Below are 11,539 nucleotides of genomic sequence, written 5' to 3'. Positions count from 1 at the left end.
ATAATACATCCTATAAAAGTTTGATAATGATTTTTGAATTATCAATATTGAAATGAGGAATGTTTGACCAAATTCCGAATGCCTATGAAATAGGCTCTGAAAATATCTCCATGAAGAGTCCAAGGGAGGGTAACCATCCTCCGGAAAGTCAAACAATTCGTCATCTAACTTTGATAGATTCATGTTTTTACTTATTAGGCACTAGGTTTGCTATATGTGACCTTGAAGTGTATTATTAGTTTGAGTAGCATTCATATGTATCTCTAGAGCTTACAAAGCATTGCATTACAAGTTCAATCTATTTGTTAGGATCATACAAGCACAAAGCATTCCTTAAAAAATTGAACCTATCTTTACAAAGGGGCTTTGTAAAGATATCGGCCAATTGATTTTCAGTGCATACATACTCAATCAATACATCATTTTTCAGCACATGATCCCTTATAAAGTGATGCCTAATCTCTATGTGTTTTGATTTAGAGTGTTGGACAGGATTTTTTGTTAAATTAATTGCGCTTGTATTATCACATCTAATTGGTATGTTGTCCATTTTGATACCAAAATCTTTAAGTTGTTGCTTAATCCAAAGAACTTGGGCACAACAGCTTCCGGCTGCAATGTACTCAGCCTCAGCTGTGGACAATGCAACTGAATTCTGTTTCTTGCTAAACCAAGAAACCAAGTTAGCACCCAAGAATTGACAAGTACCACTTGTGCTTTTTCTGTCGAGTTTGCACCCGGCAAAATCAGCATCGGAATAAGCAATTAAATTTAAATCAGATTGTTTAGAATACCATAAGCCTGCATTAGATGTCCCTACTAGATATCTGAATATTCTTTTAATAGCTTGCAAGTGTGATTCCCTAGGACATGCTTGGTATCTAGCACACATGCAAACGCTGAATAATATGTCTGGTCTACTAGCAGTAAGGTAAAGTAAAGACCCTATCATACCTCTGTACAATTTGCAGTCTACACTTTTACCTTTTTCATCTTTGTCAAGCTTGCAACTTGAGCCCATGGGTGTGCTGATTTCCTTTGCATCCTTCATCTTGAACTTCTCCAACATTTCCTTGATGTATTTGGACTGACTGATGAAGATGCCTTCCTCTGATTGTTTTATTTGTAGCCCAAGGAAGAAGTTGAGCTCACCCATCATGCTCATTTCAAATTCTCCCTGCATAAGCTTAGCAAACTCTTAACAAAGACTATCATTAGTAGCACCAAAAATTATATCATCCACATAAATTTGCACAAGCAATAAGTCATTTCCTTTTCTTTTAATGAAGAGTGTTTTGTCTACATTTCCTCTTTTAAATTTATTTTCAATTAGGAAATTACTTAATCTTTCATACCATGCCCTAGGGGCTTGCTTAAGTCCATACAATGCTTTATGCAATTTAAAAACATAATCTGGATGTAAGTGGTTCTCAAAACCTGGAGGTTGTCCTACATAAACTTCCTCCATTATATAACCATTTAAAAAGGCACTTTTTACATCCATTTGATAGAGTTTGAAATCCATGAAGCATGCATATGCCAAAAGTAGTCTAATAGCCTCTAACCTAGCAACAGGAGCAAAAGTTTCATCAAAATCTATTCCTTCCTCCTGATTATATCCTTTGGCTACTAGCCTAGCTTTGTTTCTTATTACTATTCCATCTTCATCTAGTTTATTTCTATATACCCACTTGGTGCCTATAATTGAAACATTAGGGGGTCTTTTCATTAGAGTCCAAACTTGATTTCTTTCAAATTGGTTTAATTCCTCTTGCATGGCATTTATCCAATTTTCATCTTTTTCGGCTTCTTCTAGTGATTTAGGCTCTATCTGTGAAACGAATGCAAGATAATTACTAGTGTTTCTTAAAGAGGATCTTGTCCTTATCTCTTGTGAAGGATCACCAAGGATTAGATCCCTTGGATGACCATGTGCATACCTCCATTCCCTAGGAAGATCTTGATTTCTCGCTGGAGATTGATCTTCTTCATCTTGCTGAATTGTATCTTCTTTGATTTCATCCTCATGTTGTTTGTCTTGTATGGAGAATTCTTTCATTCTGTCTTCAAGTATACCTGCATCACCATCTTCTTCTTTTCTAGAAGAATCTCCATTAGCTTCATCAAAAACAACATGAATGGATTCTTCAACAACGAGAGTTCTCTTGTTGAAGACCCTGTATGCTCTACTAGATGAGGAATAACCTAAGAAGATCCCCTCATCTGATTTAGCACTAAATTTACTTAGATTGTCCTTTCCATTGTTTAAGATAAAGCAGCGACAACCGAAAACATGAAAATAGCTTATATTGGGCTTCTTATTTTTCAACAACTCATAAGGTGTTTTCTTTAAGATAGATCTAACTAAAGTACGGTTTAAGATATGACAAGCAGTATTTATTGCTTCAGCCCAAAAGTACTTTGGTAGATCCGATTCGCACAATATGGTACGAGCCATATCTGCTAGTGTGCGATTCTTTCTTTCTACCACCCCATTTTGTTGGGGTTGTCCTAGGAGCCGAGAAATTGTGATTGATACCGTTTTCTTCACAAAATTTTTCAAAATGCTGATTTTCAAACTCGGTACCATGATCACGCCTAATTGCTTTTAGTTTAAGATTAAGTTCATTCGAAATCCTATTATGAAACTTGATAAAAGCGGAAAAGGACTCATCTTTGTGGGCAAGAAATGAAACCCATGTAAAACGTGAAAAATCATCAACAATTACAAGACCAAACTTCTTACCCCCTAGACTAGCAGTTCTAGTGGGTCCAAATAAATCCATGTGAATTAGTTCTAGGGATTTTGATGTTGAAACTATGTTTCTTAGACTTGAAAGAACTTCTTGTTTGTTTCCCTAGTTGACATGCAGCACAATTTTGTTCTTTTCAAAGTCTATTTTTGGTAGTTCTTTGACTAGATCTTTTGTAATCAATTTAGAAATTAAATCCATGCTAGCATGCCCTAACCTACGATGCCATAACCAACTAGTCTCATTGACCTTGGCATCCATGGCTATAAGACATTGGCATCTTTCATGGTGAGATCATCAAGATCTACCATGTAAACATTTCCACGCCTATGTCCCATAAGTATGATCTCATTGTCAATTGGACTACTAATTATGCATAGGAAAGATTCAAATGACACTTTAAACCCCTTGTCACAAAATTGACTTATACTTAATAAATTATGTTTTAATCCATTAACTAACAATACATTGTCAATAAATGAGGAGGGTGATATGGAGATTTTACCAACGCCAATGATTTGACCTTAGCATTGTCTCCAAATGTGACTACTCCTCCTTTTTTTGGTTTCAAGGTGACGAAAAGACTCTCGTCACCGGTCATATGCCTTGAGCAACCGCTATCAAGATACCACATTCTCTTTTTGCTCCCGGCTGCAAGGCATACCTGCAAAATAATCATGTGAAGCTCTTAGGTACCCAAGTTTTCTTGGGTCCTTCTTGGTTAGTGTAGTTGGTTCCCTTAGGCACCCACATTTTAGTTGTGTTTTTACGCTTTACAAATGTATTCTTGTTAGTTTGAATTTGAATGCAAGAATAGGCTTTATGTCCACTTTTCCCACAATGAAAGCATGTAGGTTTTTCAGTTTTGATATCTTTTGCTTTCACAAAAAAGTTTTTTAGATATTTTTGTTGTTTGCTAGTTTTGTATCCTAATCCGGCTTTATTAAAAACAGCTCTTTGATTGGATAGAATAAGATTTAATTTTTCAGAGCTATGTGTAAATTTCTGCACAATTGGTTTGTACTTGTGTACCTCATCTTTAAGGTCCAAATTTTCTTTAGCCAATTCTTTCTTATCATTTTTAAGGGATTCAACATTTTGTGCAAGTGAGGTATTACTATTGAGTAGGAATTTGACTTTTAGACTTAATTCCTTAATGAGTGTTTTTGCCGTTTCATTTTCAATGCTAAGTTTTGAATTTTTATTCTTTAGGTCAATGATGTTATCATTTTCATAGCTCTCCTTCTCAATCAATAGGTTTTTAATGTCATCCTTTAGTTTTTGATTGGAGGCCTTTAATTCTTTAATTTTTGCTCCTAACATACTACAATCACTCATGAGCTCTTGGAAAGCTTCATATAATTCTTCTAAAGTAAAATCTGTAGTTGAGCTTTGACATACCTCATCGTCGTCGAATGCCATGAAACACAAGTTGGCGGTCTCTTCCTTCTCTTCCTCGGAGGAGGATGTGTCACTATCATCCCAAGTTGCTTTCAACGCCTTCTTCTTCTTCTTTCCATAGTGCTTCTTCTGTTGAGGGCATTCGGAGCGGATGTGTCCCGGTCTCTTGCAATCATAACATATGATTGGGTCTCTTTCTTTTTCTTTTTTCTTTTCCCCAATCATTTCTCCCTCCAAACTTCTTTCTTGGGAAGGGTTTCTTTCTTCTCATGAATTTTTTGAACTTCCTTACTATTAATCCCAAGTCTTCATCTTCACTTTCCTCTTCACTCTCACTGCTTTCTTCTTCACAAACACTTGAAGTAGCCTTGAGGGCGATTGTCTTCTTCTTTGGCACATCTTCTTCATGTTGCTTCATTGTAAGCTCATGCGTCATCAATGAGCCCAATAGTTGTTCAAGTGCCAACGTGTTGTGGTCTTTAGCTTCTACGATCGCCGTGACCTTCGCTTCCCAAACTTTTGGCAAGGACCTGAGAATTTTCCTCACAAGTTCTGAGTTAGTGTAAGTTTTACCCAAATTCTTTAGACCATTTATTATATCAGTGAAGCGTGTGAACATGCATGAAATAGTTTCGTTGGGTTCCATCTTAAATAACTCATATTTGTGAACTAGAATGTTCACTTTAGACTCTTTGACTTGATTGGTACCCTCGTGGGTAACTTCAAGCCTATCCCATATTTTTTTGGCGGAACTACAGGTGGAGACTCTATTAAACTCATTTATATCTAGAGCACAAAACAATGAGTTCATGGCTCTAGCATTGAGTTGAACCATCCTACAATCATTCTCATCCCAATCCTCCTCAGATTTGGAAACTTGAATGCCATTAACTATGTGAGATGGTTCGTGTGGTCCCTTGATTATAACCCTCCACAAGGCATAATCTTGTGCTTGAATAAAAATTCTCATTCTAGTCTTCCAATAGGAATAATTTGTCCCATTGAAGAGTGGAGGTCTATTGGTTGCCTACCCCTCAGCAGGGACATTGTTGAAGGGTGTTGCCATCTTGATCTTTGGCAAAGACGGTTAAGTCTTCAAGAATACACAGAGCACCCGCTCTGATACCACTTGTTGCCCAGAGATGGTCACCCAAGAGGGGGGTGAATTGGGTGTTTTAAAACTTTTTGTCTAATTAAAACAAGACACACAAGTGTATGTGCTAAAGTAAAAATAAAGTTATAAGCACAGTCAATCGCACACACAAAGATTTATATTGGTTCGGAGCTTCCACTGCTCCTACATCCACTCCCTAAACACCTTTGGAAATTTCCACTATAATCAGCGATTACAGTCCGGTAGTTTTCCGAGTGCACCACCCAACTCGTTGTTTTACCCCGGGCTAACAACGAACCCTACAATTCCCCAATTTAACCTAGGCTTGGGATGCCTATCCCTTGTTCCAAGTTCTTTGACTGGAACAAGCACAATAATCAAATGTTTTACAAAGATTTAAAAGCTCTTATGAAAGCAAATATAACAATGAAAAGCAACAAAACCGGAAGAACCCTTTTTGCCGTTGGAAGCGTGTGTAATGGTGGTTCTTCCGATGTGGATCACGTTGGCTTGAATGCGAGCTTTGAATGCCGAATGGGAGTGAGTAGTTGAGCACGAAATCAGATGAAGAAAACTTGAATGCACTGATTTCTTCTCTTGAAAGCACCAACTCCCTTGAACCTCTTTTTCTTTCTTCTCTCTTGAATGATCTTGTGTTTGGTTGGTGAGAAGTTGTTTAAAGGTACTTAAAGCTCCCTTTTATAGCCCTACAAGCAATAGATCCGTTAGACACAAAGATATTACCGTTTGAAATTCAAACAAACCTGCAAAAGTGTGTCAGTCGCGTCCCAGGCGCTCCGGAGACGTCTCCGCTTGACCGCGAGACATCTCGGCTGTATAAAAATTCTTTTGACGATGTTTGGAGTCGACTCGGCGCTTTTTGGGGTCGACTCTGAAGAAGAACAGCTCGACTTCTTGTTTTTCTATTTTTCTGAGAGAGTCGGCTCGGCACTTTACGGGGACGTCTCGGGATGTTTGTGCTTTATGCATGGGGACGACTCCGCGACGTCGGGGACGACTCCGTAGTTTTATCAACGAAAAACAAGTCCTCTGGTATCCCTGAGAGAGTCGTCTCCGCGCTTTCTGGGGACGTCTCGGGATGTTTGCTTTTTATGCGTGGGGACGACTCCGCGTCCTTCGGAGACGACTCGCGCGCATCCCTTGAAATCGGCCTTTCTGCCGTCTCTGAGAGAGTCGACTCCGCAGAGTCGGGAGTCGACTCCGACCCTGTGAGACGCCTCGCCAGGTGGCCGGGGACGTCTCCAGACATGCCAGTTCTTCCTCCTACGTGCCAGAGACGTCTTTGGGACAAACCGGAGACGTCTCGGCTGTCCCTGATCTGTTTTCTTTATCTCAAAAAATCTTCAATAAATCCTTGAAAAATATGGAAACATGCCTTGACAATTCTTAACAATATTCTTAGTTAAACACCTGAAATCCTCAATAAATTGTTAATATAAAGGGAATTATACTCTAGTGTTTTGTATTCAATCAAAATCCATGAGGGGGTCAACAGAAATTTTCTAGTTAAAATACTCACCAACCAACCTCATCATAAAAAAGAGAGAACAAAATGATATTTTACAATGTGAAGATTCCAGCGATACCTGACATTACTTTCAGGAATTGAAACAAAACTCCTTAACCATTCCTATCTCTTCAAACATTTTTTGCTTATTGTTTCATTTGTTTGATCCAAAAGAGAAACAGAACATAATAATTTCACATATAGTCAATCAAGAACATCAAAAATAAAACAGAATGTAACTAGCTGAATATAATTTTTCGTGATAGAATCAACTAGCCAAGAGAGAAACTTCCCCAATAAAGCCATCCAAGAGAAAATATCTGAATAGCTAAACAAAATAGCTAAATAAAATATCTTTCAGCATATCTTCCATCCATCTTCACTCCTCTAGTGTTGTGACCCATACATTTCGAAGAAAGAAAATAATTAGATGATATAAAAAAATATAAAGATGATTACTAAATATCAATGTTGCATATTCATTGCTTGGCTCACTCAAGGGTGCAATCATCCACATCCAACTTAAAGAAACTCGAGCAATTTGCAATTATTAAAACATATATCAATCATGAATCTTCGAAATATAAGCTAATAAAAAATATTATATAAAATTAAAAGATTTCTATACCTTCATCATATTCTTAATGAAGCCAATCTTTGGTACAAACTAAGGCTTCTACAGTAGATAGGCTTAAACAACTCCGATACTAATCGGCAACTTTACCACTAATATTGAATGCCGCCTCTGATGAAATAGTTGAGATAAGAATAGCTAGAATATCTCAAGCCATTCCTGCTATATTACTCTTCCACTATACCAAGATATCAAACTTCCTATCCCTTAAATAACTATCTAGCTTTGACCTCTTTAGGCATTTCAAAGAACTTTGACTTCTGAACTGAGCAAAATCAATGCCAAAATTTCTTTTACCTGTATTAATAGAAGAAGCTGAATTGAACAACCTTGTCCACTGGTATCAGACGTTAGGTCGCCCGAACCTATAGAGGGTTGCACTCTGCTGTATCTGTATATTCATTATAAAATAAATAAAACAAGGATAAACATCAATATTTTTTTCTTGCTCTCCTCCACATCAAATGCCTTTTATAACAAAATTCTATGAACATCATCTTTGACCTGGAATCCAAAATTGAATCAAGTACTAACAAATTATTGCATTGAGATCAATACTCATTAGACTTCTTTGCATTTTATTTCTCAATTGATTTAATGTTTCATCACTGCTGACACCCTCATCCATCAACAAAGTTCTAATTTCCCAAATTTCATGTAAGTACAAATTGGATGTGAGATAATTCCAACATGAAAATATTTTAGTGGCATCAAGAAAAGCTTCTAAGAATTTAAGAATTACATCGTCCTTTTTCTATTCATAATGGCTAGAGCACATACATGAATGTTCACTTGCACATCTAATGACATCTTTATAGGTAACTGTGGTCTTGTAATATTTCACAAGTGAACTTCCACCTCGTGGCAACATAAAAAATGAGTCTTTTCATATTAGGAAGCCTCATTTATTGTGCAATTTTATTAAATGCTTGCATTCAAGATAGGGTTGCAGTCACATATTTAACAATTTTCATTGTACATCCAATAGCTTTATCAATTATTTTTATTGCATCCTACATCATAACATTTAATATGTGTGCACAACATCTAATATAAGTATACCTTCCACCAAACAACATTTCATAAGAAAAGTGATCTAGGACTCTTCCAATTATGACATTGTTTGTGGTTCCAAGAGAAACTACTTCAAGAACAAGTGAGCCACTTCAAGTTCGTGCCAATGTTTGTGGACCAATCAAGCCTTCTTCATTTGGTAACAATCAGTATTTTTTTCTCTTTATTAATGATTTAGTAGAAAAACTTGAGTTTATTTCTTGAAAAAAAATCTGAAGTGTTTGGTGCTTTTAAAAATTTAAAGCACCTGTTGAAAAGCAAAGTGGCTATTGTATTAAAGCCTTAAGAATGGATAGAGAGGGAGAGTTTACTTTCTAACGAGTTTAATGAGTTTTGTGAAGCAAATGGTATTCAGTGGTTCTTGACCGTTCCATGATCTCCACAACAAAATGGTATTGTCAAAAGAAAGAATAAGAGCATTCTCAATATGGCTCGAAGAATGTTGAGGATAAAGAAGATGCCAAAAGAATTTGGATAGAAGTGGTTGATTGTGAGGTGTACTTATCCAACCAGTGTTCCAACAAGAAGCCTATGGGACAAAATTCTTCAAGAAGCATGGAGTGGAAGAAAGCCAAGTATTTTCTATTTAAGAGTTTTTGAGAGCATTGGGCTATGTTCATGTACCTGATTAAGAAAAGTCCAAGCTTGATGATAAAAGCAAGAAGCACATCTTCATTAGATATGATTAACGTTTCAGAGGGCTACAAGCTCTATAATCCAAGTGTTGGCAAGGCGACTATTAGTAGAGATGTGGAGTTCGAAGAAGAAGATTCATGGGATTGGAGTAATAAAAAAAGAAATATGATTTCTTTTCCATTTTTTAATGAGGAGAAGTAAAGAAGTAAAGTTCAAGGGCCACAACACGTCCTCGATCACCAACAACTCCTGGTACACCTTATTTATCTTCTAGTGGAAGCTCTAGTGAAAGAAACCACGAATAAGGAGTTTTCAAGATCTTTATGAGGTAACAAAAAATTTAAGTGATGATCTAACTTTTTTTTTTGTCACTTGCTGATTATGAGCCCATAATTTTTGAAGAAGCAATAAAGATAAGAAGTGGAGAATTCGCATGGATGAGGAGGTCAAGTCGATTGAGAAGAATAACTCTTGAGAGTTGGCAACCCATGCTGGAAGGTCAAAAAAATCTATTCGTGTGAAGTGTGTTTTCAAGAAAAAAAAGAAATGCTAAGAATGAAGTAGAGAGATACAAAGGTAAGGTTGGTAGCCAAGAAAAATAGCTAATGACAGGAAGCTTGCTCCCATTGCCACAGTTGGAGACCATTCACTTACAGCTCAAAGAAGTGGAAGATTGTATCAAAATGAATGTCAAATCGGCTTTTTGAATGGCATTCTTGAGGAAGAGGTTTATGTTGATAACCTTTGGGCTATGTGATCAAAGGCCATGAAGCGAAGTGCCAGGGCTTGGAATAGTTGGATTGACAAGTATTTCTAAAAGAATGGGGTTTACCAAGTGCCCATATGAGTATGCTCTTTATGCTAAGGTGCGTAAAAATGGAGATATTTTGCTTGTTTGCTTATTATGTTGATGATTTGATTTTTACGAGCAATAATACAGTATGTTTGGAGAGTTTAAGTAAGCTATGACTAGGGAGTTTGAAATGACATATATTGGTCTCAAGTCTTATTCTTGGCATTGAGATCAAGCAAATGGGAGGATGGAATTTTTATTTCCCAAGAAGGTTTTGCTAAGAAGATCCATAAGAGATTTAAGATGGAAGATTATTAATCCGTGAGCACTCCAGTAGAATACGGAGTCAAATTGCCTAAGAATGAAGAATGAGTGAAAGTAGACTCTACAACTTTCAAGAGTCTAGTTGGAAGTTTGAGATGCCTAACTTGGCACAAGACTGGATATACTTTTTGGGTTGGGCTTGTTAGTCGGTTTATAGAGTCACCAAGCATGACACATTTCAAAGCGGTTGAAATAAATTCTTTGTTATATCAAAGGTACAATTGGATTTTGGCTTGCTTATTCATTTTCTAATTGAATTTAAGCTTGTAGGCTATAGTGATGTGATTGGGCCAGAGATACGGATGACCGGAAGAGCGCTACCGATTTTGTTTTTCTACTTGGAGAATACGGCTTTTACTTGGAGTTCGACGAAACAACCAATTGTGACACTTTCTACTTGTGAATAATAAATATGTTATCACTACATCTTGTGTTTGCCATGTCATATAGTTAAGAAGATTGTTGAAGAAGTTACCAAATGCCACAAGAGAAGGCTATGGAGATTTTTGTTGACACAAGTTGGCTATTGCATTAGCGAAGAACTCGATTTTTCATGATAGAAGAAAGCATATAGATACGAGGTATTATTTCCTTAGAGATTGCATTGTGAAGAATGAAGTGCAAGTGAAGTATGTGAAGACCCATGATCAAGTTGCGGATATTTTTACAAAGCCTCTAAAGTATGACACTTTTAGAAGTTGAGGATGATGCTTCGAGTTACAGAAAGTGTTGAGAAAATAAACTTAATTCAGTGAATGTCTTTTGAGAGGTTCATGAATGTGTGAAGGGTCACCTTATGAGTTGGTGATTCATGTATGGGCAAGTTCATTGAAGTTGGGTTTCCTATATATATAAGTATCATATATTTGGCTAGTTCATTTATTTGAATTTTTTATGTGCATTTAAGTGGTTCATGTATTAGGTTTATACATGTACCTAGGAGTCCTATAAAATATTGTGTAAGTATTGCGGTTTTGGCAAGATAAAAGAGACCAAAGTAGATAGAAAAATTTTAAAGTTATTCATCTCTTTATCTTTTCCTCACTAGAGAAATTTTCTCTTCCTATATTCCACACGTAACAAGCATCAAAACAGACATATAAAAATAATATAAAGAAACATAAAAGTCCTTAATGGAATATATGAGACAAAACATGACCTAGTGTTTTATGGTACAAATGATATTAAAGGTAGTGGAGAATCTCACGTTCCCCCACCAATTCCTTTTATCTCATCCAAGTCCATCATACATGGGCTTCAAAAAAAAGCAAAACAAAAGCAA

This window comes from Phoenix dactylifera, chromosome 8, assembly GCF_009389715.1.
Source record: "Phoenix dactylifera cultivar Barhee BC4 chromosome 8, palm_55x_up_171113_PBpolish2nd_filt_p, whole genome shotgun sequence".
NCBI lineage: Eukaryota > Viridiplantae > Streptophyta > Magnoliopsida > Arecales > Arecaceae > Phoenix > Phoenix dactylifera.
This window is presented reverse-complemented; position numbering follows the sequence as displayed.